Below are 6,087 nucleotides of genomic sequence, written 5' to 3' on the forward strand. Positions count from 1 at the left end.
GACGGGGAGAGGCCACCCACTCTGGGAGAAGGGAGGGCCTGGCTTTTGCTTTAAAAGCTTTAAAACTTTAAAAAATATATGTGTGTGTACTTTATATGTGTGTTTTTCAGTTTTTGTGTATGTATCTGTTCCTCCAGAGTTATCTTCATGACCCAGCTTCTATTCAAGGGCTATGATTTTGGCCTATATTTTTCATACAGCACAAAAATTACCAGTATTACGTTAACTGAGATACAGATCATATAAAAATGGAAAATCCATAGCATGCTTGATGGTTAATGAAGCAGACTATATTATTCAACATTCCAATAAGATAAAATAATCACAATGGTTTCTCTCGTTTGGAAAAATGTTTCTCTTATTCTTCTATGTTATTATTAAGATTTTTTTTTTCTTAAACAAGAGACATGTTTAATATCTGTAAAAACCAAAGCTTTTGGGCCAGGGGCGGTGTCTCATGCCTGTAATTCCAGCACTTTGGGAGCCTGAGGCAGGCGGATCAGGAGGTCAGGAGATTGAGACCATCCTGGCTAACACGGTGAAAAGCCATCTCTACTAAAAGTACAAACAATTAGCCGGGCATGGTAGTGGGTGCCTGTAGTCCCAGCTACTTGGGAGGATGAGGCAGGAGAATGGTGTGAACCCAGGAGGCAGAGCTTGTAGTGAGCCAAGGTCATTCCACTGCACTCTAGCCTAGGCTACAGTGCAAGACTCCATCTCAAAACAAACAAACAAAACAAAACAAGGAACTTCTATTTCTCTCACTTTCTAATATTATTTTAATACGTCCTCCAGGGATTTCACTAACACATATTTTAGACCTCATTCTGATCTCCCTGTCCCTGCCAAGCCCACCAACTTCTGCCCTATCAACTATCCTCATGTCTCTCTGTGTAACATACTGACTTACTTTTTGCAGAGAATCATCTAACCAATTAATTATTTCTTCTCATGTCTAATCCATCCACTGAGTCTCTTATTTCAACAATTACATTTTTAATTTTATTGTATTCAGAGAGAGTGTCTCACTCTGTCACCCAGGCTAGAGTGCAGTGGCACGAACCTGCAGCCTTGGCCTCCTGGGCTCAAGTGATCCTCCCACCTCAGCCTCCTGAGTAGCTGGGATTATAGGCAGGTGCCCCACACCCAGCTAATTTTTTTTTTTTGGTGGTGGTGGTGGGGTATTTTTTGTAGAAATGAGTTCTTAGCATGTTGCCCAGGCTTGTCTCTAACTCCTGGGTTCATGCCATCCTCCCACCTCAGCCTCCCAAAAAGTGCTGGGATTTCAGGTGTGTGTGTCACCATACCCAGCTATGTATTTTATTTCTGTAAGTTCTATTTCATCCATTTTCCTTTCAGGTCTTCCTCATCATTTCTGGTGGTCTTACTGCTTGCTTAATTTTATGAATGAATTTGTATATATTTTTATATATATATTAGATTTCACATGTAACTATTTTCCCACAATTTTAATATTTGAAGTTTGTGTTCTGTATCTGATAATTCCAAAAACTACAGTCTTTGGGAAATATATTATTCATTATTTTTAACAATTCTCAAACATGTTGGGTTGACTACTTGAATGTTATGATTTATCTGAATTCATAGTTGCCTGCTTTTAATCTTTGGCAACCTATAGGCTTCAGTTAGAGAAAACTTCCCTCAAAAAGTATTGGTGTCTGCTTTTGATGAGAGCTGTGGATACAACTAACATAAGCCCACTTTACCACCATGCATAATGCTGACATTCTCTTAGATTCTCTAGGAAAATCTCAGGATTACACAAGGTTTTCAAATTTGCCTCCCCAAACTTACTCATTTATACACAGGAGACTAGACTGCTTAGTATTGTTGGTGACTCCCTTCCTCCTACCCTGGAAAAAACAAAACAGATCTCTCATCTGAATGTGATCACAGACTAGGAAATTCTGAAGGTGAATAACTGGAGGCTGTGGTCAGCAGGGAAAGACAGGTGTCTTTCCTGACCACAGAAATAGGTCAGAAGCTGCCCTAAAGGCTGTGTGCTCCAGCATTTCACTATTTAGCTCAACAATCAGTCCCTCCATAAAAGTGAACAGAAGCTTCTTAGAGCACCATGTGGCCTTTATACCAAAAATTATTGCTAAAAGTCATGGTCATGGTAAAGCTATGGCTTTGGAAGACTTTCTCGGTAATGTCCTAGAATTAAGGTTACAGCCTGCATTTCATGTTAACTGAACAGAAAACCGGCCTGAACAACATCCTTCTGTCCCATGGCGTGCTCTCAGCTCCTCTCGGTTGGGCCTTGGGCAGCCAGACTGTCTGGTTTTAATCTTTGCTCTGCTGCCTGTGACCTTGAATAAGTTACCTACCTTCAGTTACCTCATCTACAAGATGCAGATATTAGTAATACCCTCTTTTTAAGTTATTAAGAGGATTGAAAGAATTAATAAAAAGTAAAAATTAAAAAGACTTGGTAAGCATAGGCACAGAGGGGAAAAAAAAGTAAAAATCAATCCATAAATAAAAAGACTAGTGCCTAGCACATAAAAGTTCATCAGGAATTAATTCCATAATATGAACTCAATTTTGCAAAACTTCAAAGTACATATAACTTTTAACTTACTAGGGTATACATACCAATAATAAATTTACAACTGTCGCCATGTTTGTCTTCAGTAAATATAACAAAGACTAAACAAGCAGGTACTAAATCATTAAGTGATTATCAGTTAGTATCTGCAATTTTCCTATACTTCTGTTTTTTCTATAGCTCGTCTTTGCAACAAGAAGAAAACAAACCAAATGAAAATGAAATGAATTCTCTCAAAAAGAATTAAATCAAGACAGGAAGAAGGCTCACAAAGTAATACAAAATATATCTTATGGTTTATGTAAAATTCTTAAGAGAAGTACCTTCTTTGCTCCAAGCTGCACTCTGGCTTTGCCTTTGAGTCAGGAGGCATTTCTTTGAACAATGACCAATTATCGAGTAGGCACTGCTTTCATCCCTACAGGAAGAACAAAACATCTCTAGAACACAGCAGCATTCCTGATTCCCACTTGAGAAGGCCTAACAAAATGGCATATGCCTCAACAGCAGCAGATCGGTGTTTAAAGTCTGGAGACAAGGGGGAAAAGTAAAATTGGAACGTTTCTAGAATCTCACAAAAAGCAACAAACCAATTTTCTCAGTGCCCAACACGAGCAAATTAGAACCTTAAATAATGGTCACTCTTAATGCCTATCCTGGCATAGATTCAGCACCAAGTACAATCTCATTTTTCTGGTTTACCTTTTTCATCCTTGAAAGTAGGAGTTATGAAAAAAAAACACTAAAATTTCTTTAAGAGAACCTTCTACTTACAATCTAACTTACATAATCAAAACACTCTATTGAGGGTGAAAATTGGGTATTATAAGAAAATAATCACCTGTTTTGTGAGAAGTTTCATGCATAATGCTCCTCCACCCAATACACACCTTAAAAAGAAAAAAGAAAACATACAAAATTATCTCGAGAATTATTCCTGCTTAAAAAATGTCTACACGTCATTACTAAGAAAGTATGCACACAGTAAAGATGAAAAGAGAACATGCAAGCATGAACATAATTGTTAGAGATACAGGACTATGGGTAACTTAAAAACTCTATTGGTATTACTCTCATGTAATTGCTCTGAAATTGTAGTCAATTGTTTGAAATGGCTCTTGGAACAAAATAGTTTGAAATTTTTGTGATGTCAAAAAATAAGAAATTAGCCCTAAATGTTCCAAAGAATAGGGGCAGAAGAACATGTTCCCTTAAATGGCATTGGAGGATTCTTTACAACTCAACTTTCTCTCCCATCCTGTGATGGCCAAGTTTTTCCTCTGACAATGTCATTGACCTTACCCTATCCAGAATATGAACATCTGCATGGTTTCATGGTTAAAATTGTTTTTACTTATTCTGTTGTGAGAATCAAATGGTTCAGACCATGCAGCTCCTCTCTGGGACTCCTCAAGTCCTTTCTAGGTCTGAAGACTGTTTTCTGAACCCAACAAAGCTTCTGGGGATGTATCAAATCTCCCTGTAGAAAATTATTTAGATCAGGCCCGGCGCGGTGGCTCAAGCCTGTAATCCCAGCACTTTGGGAGGCCGAGACGGGTGGATCACGAGGTCAGGAGATCGAGACTATCCTGGCTAACACACTGAAACCCCGTCTCTACTAAAAAATACAAAAAACTAGCCGGGCGAGGTGGCGGGAGCCTGTAGTCCCAGCTACTAGGGAGGCTGAGGCAGGAGAATGGCGTAAACCCGGGAGACAGAGCTTGCAGTGAGCTGAGATCGCGCCACTGCACTCCAGCCTGGGCGACAGAGCGAGACTCCGTCTCAAAAAAAAAAAAAAAAAAAAAAAAAAAAAAATTTAGATCAAGATGTTTTAACCATAACTTTTTCTCAAACAAAATAATTTCATTTCTCCTTTACTGTTATTTTAAATTTCAAAATACACAGATAGCATGCCTAAAGTAAAATCAAGAGGATGACAGTTTTAGAACACAAACTGTGGTAATTTTGAAAACACAAAAGCTAAGACCACTGATTAGGTCTATGTGGACACCAAGTCCACCACAACCTGTTCTGTCCACCGGGTCTCTGCCCACCTTTCCCTTGCCTGAGATTCCTTCTGCCTCCTACACTTCCAAATGCTGCCTTTCCCCCCGGAAGAGTTGCCAAGACCACTCCAGCCTGCACATCTTCCATTCCAGCTAAGCAAAGGCATCCTTGCACTGACTAAATCAAATTACTCTGTAGAGAAGGCATCTAAAAACTTCTACTGTAGACTATTCACCTTAATAATTGTTATGATGACATTATTCAACAATAAAATGAGGGAAAGAAGTCCTCCTCACTCCTTTATCCTGGAGAATCCAAGCCAGTGTCTTTCCCACTTGCTTTGCCCAAACCCTGATACCTTTCAAAGTAACAGTTTAATGGAAAGGAAAGAAAATCTAAAGAAAAACTCTCCAAAAAATTAAACTTGGGCAAAGAATCATGGGGTTAAAAATTTTTACTCTTTGTGTGTCTGATTTCTGAAACATAGAAATCTATCTCCCACTCCTTAAATCTGCCACTGGGCTAAGAGAGTATTGTAAAGAATGTACACTTACTGATTTAACAGAATTAGGACCTCCAGGCACTCACTGAGATTTTGCTTCCACAACCACTCAAAGTCTAGTCATTAGTTAATGAGTTAACACCACACTTGGTCTTCACATTTTGGATATGCTGACGGTAGACAGGGACTTGTTTTGGGAAAGGAAGTATACAGTAGACATTGCTACCCATTACCCAGCCACCACCACCTTTCCTTTAAAGTATCCCACTCTTCCTTTAAGGTTGCAGAGTCTCAGAAAGTGGGAAGAAAGGAAGTTTTTGCATTTTCAGGTCAAAAGAAAGTACATTTGTACAACCACATAATACCTCTGCAAAGGTTTCTTGAAATATAACACAAGACAGAAGTACTTCTAGCACCTCCACAAAAAGTAGGATAAGTAAACTTTTCCTCAATATACACTTTCAGGAGCATCGACACCTAAAAGTGGTCGACTCTACTACTGTATTAAGTTACATTCATTTTGTCAATATGTGTTCCAAATTCCTACTGCTCTTTGTCTCTCAAGGGTTCCTGCTGAATATTGAAACAGTTCAATAATACTAGGGAAAAAATTCTTAATAATCAAAGTAAGGTTCACCTAAGGATAATAAGCTACATATACAGACACAGTCAGATTTTCAACTTTAAAAAAAATTGAGTTGTCAAAGTTGTACAACAAACACTATCCTAAGCTTAGGCTCTTCTGGCATTTGATTTATAATCTCTGTAAAGAAAAGCCAGTCAGAAAATGGCACATTTTGTATGATTCCATTTATATGAAATGTCCAGGATAGGCAAATCTACAGAGATAGAAATTAGATCAGAGGTTTCCAGGATCAACAGTGTGGGAGATGGGTATAGGGAGTGACTGCTAATGTGTATGGGGTTTCTTTCTAGGGAGATGAAAATATTTGGAAATTGGGTAGTGGTAATGTTTGCATAACTCCGAATATAGCTGGTGGTCAAG

Source organism: Macaca thibetana, chromosome 7 (assembly GCF_024542745.1).
Source record: "Macaca thibetana thibetana isolate TM-01 chromosome 7, ASM2454274v1, whole genome shotgun sequence".
NCBI classification, from domain to species: domain Eukaryota; kingdom Metazoa; phylum Chordata; class Mammalia; order Primates; family Cercopithecidae; genus Macaca; species Macaca thibetana.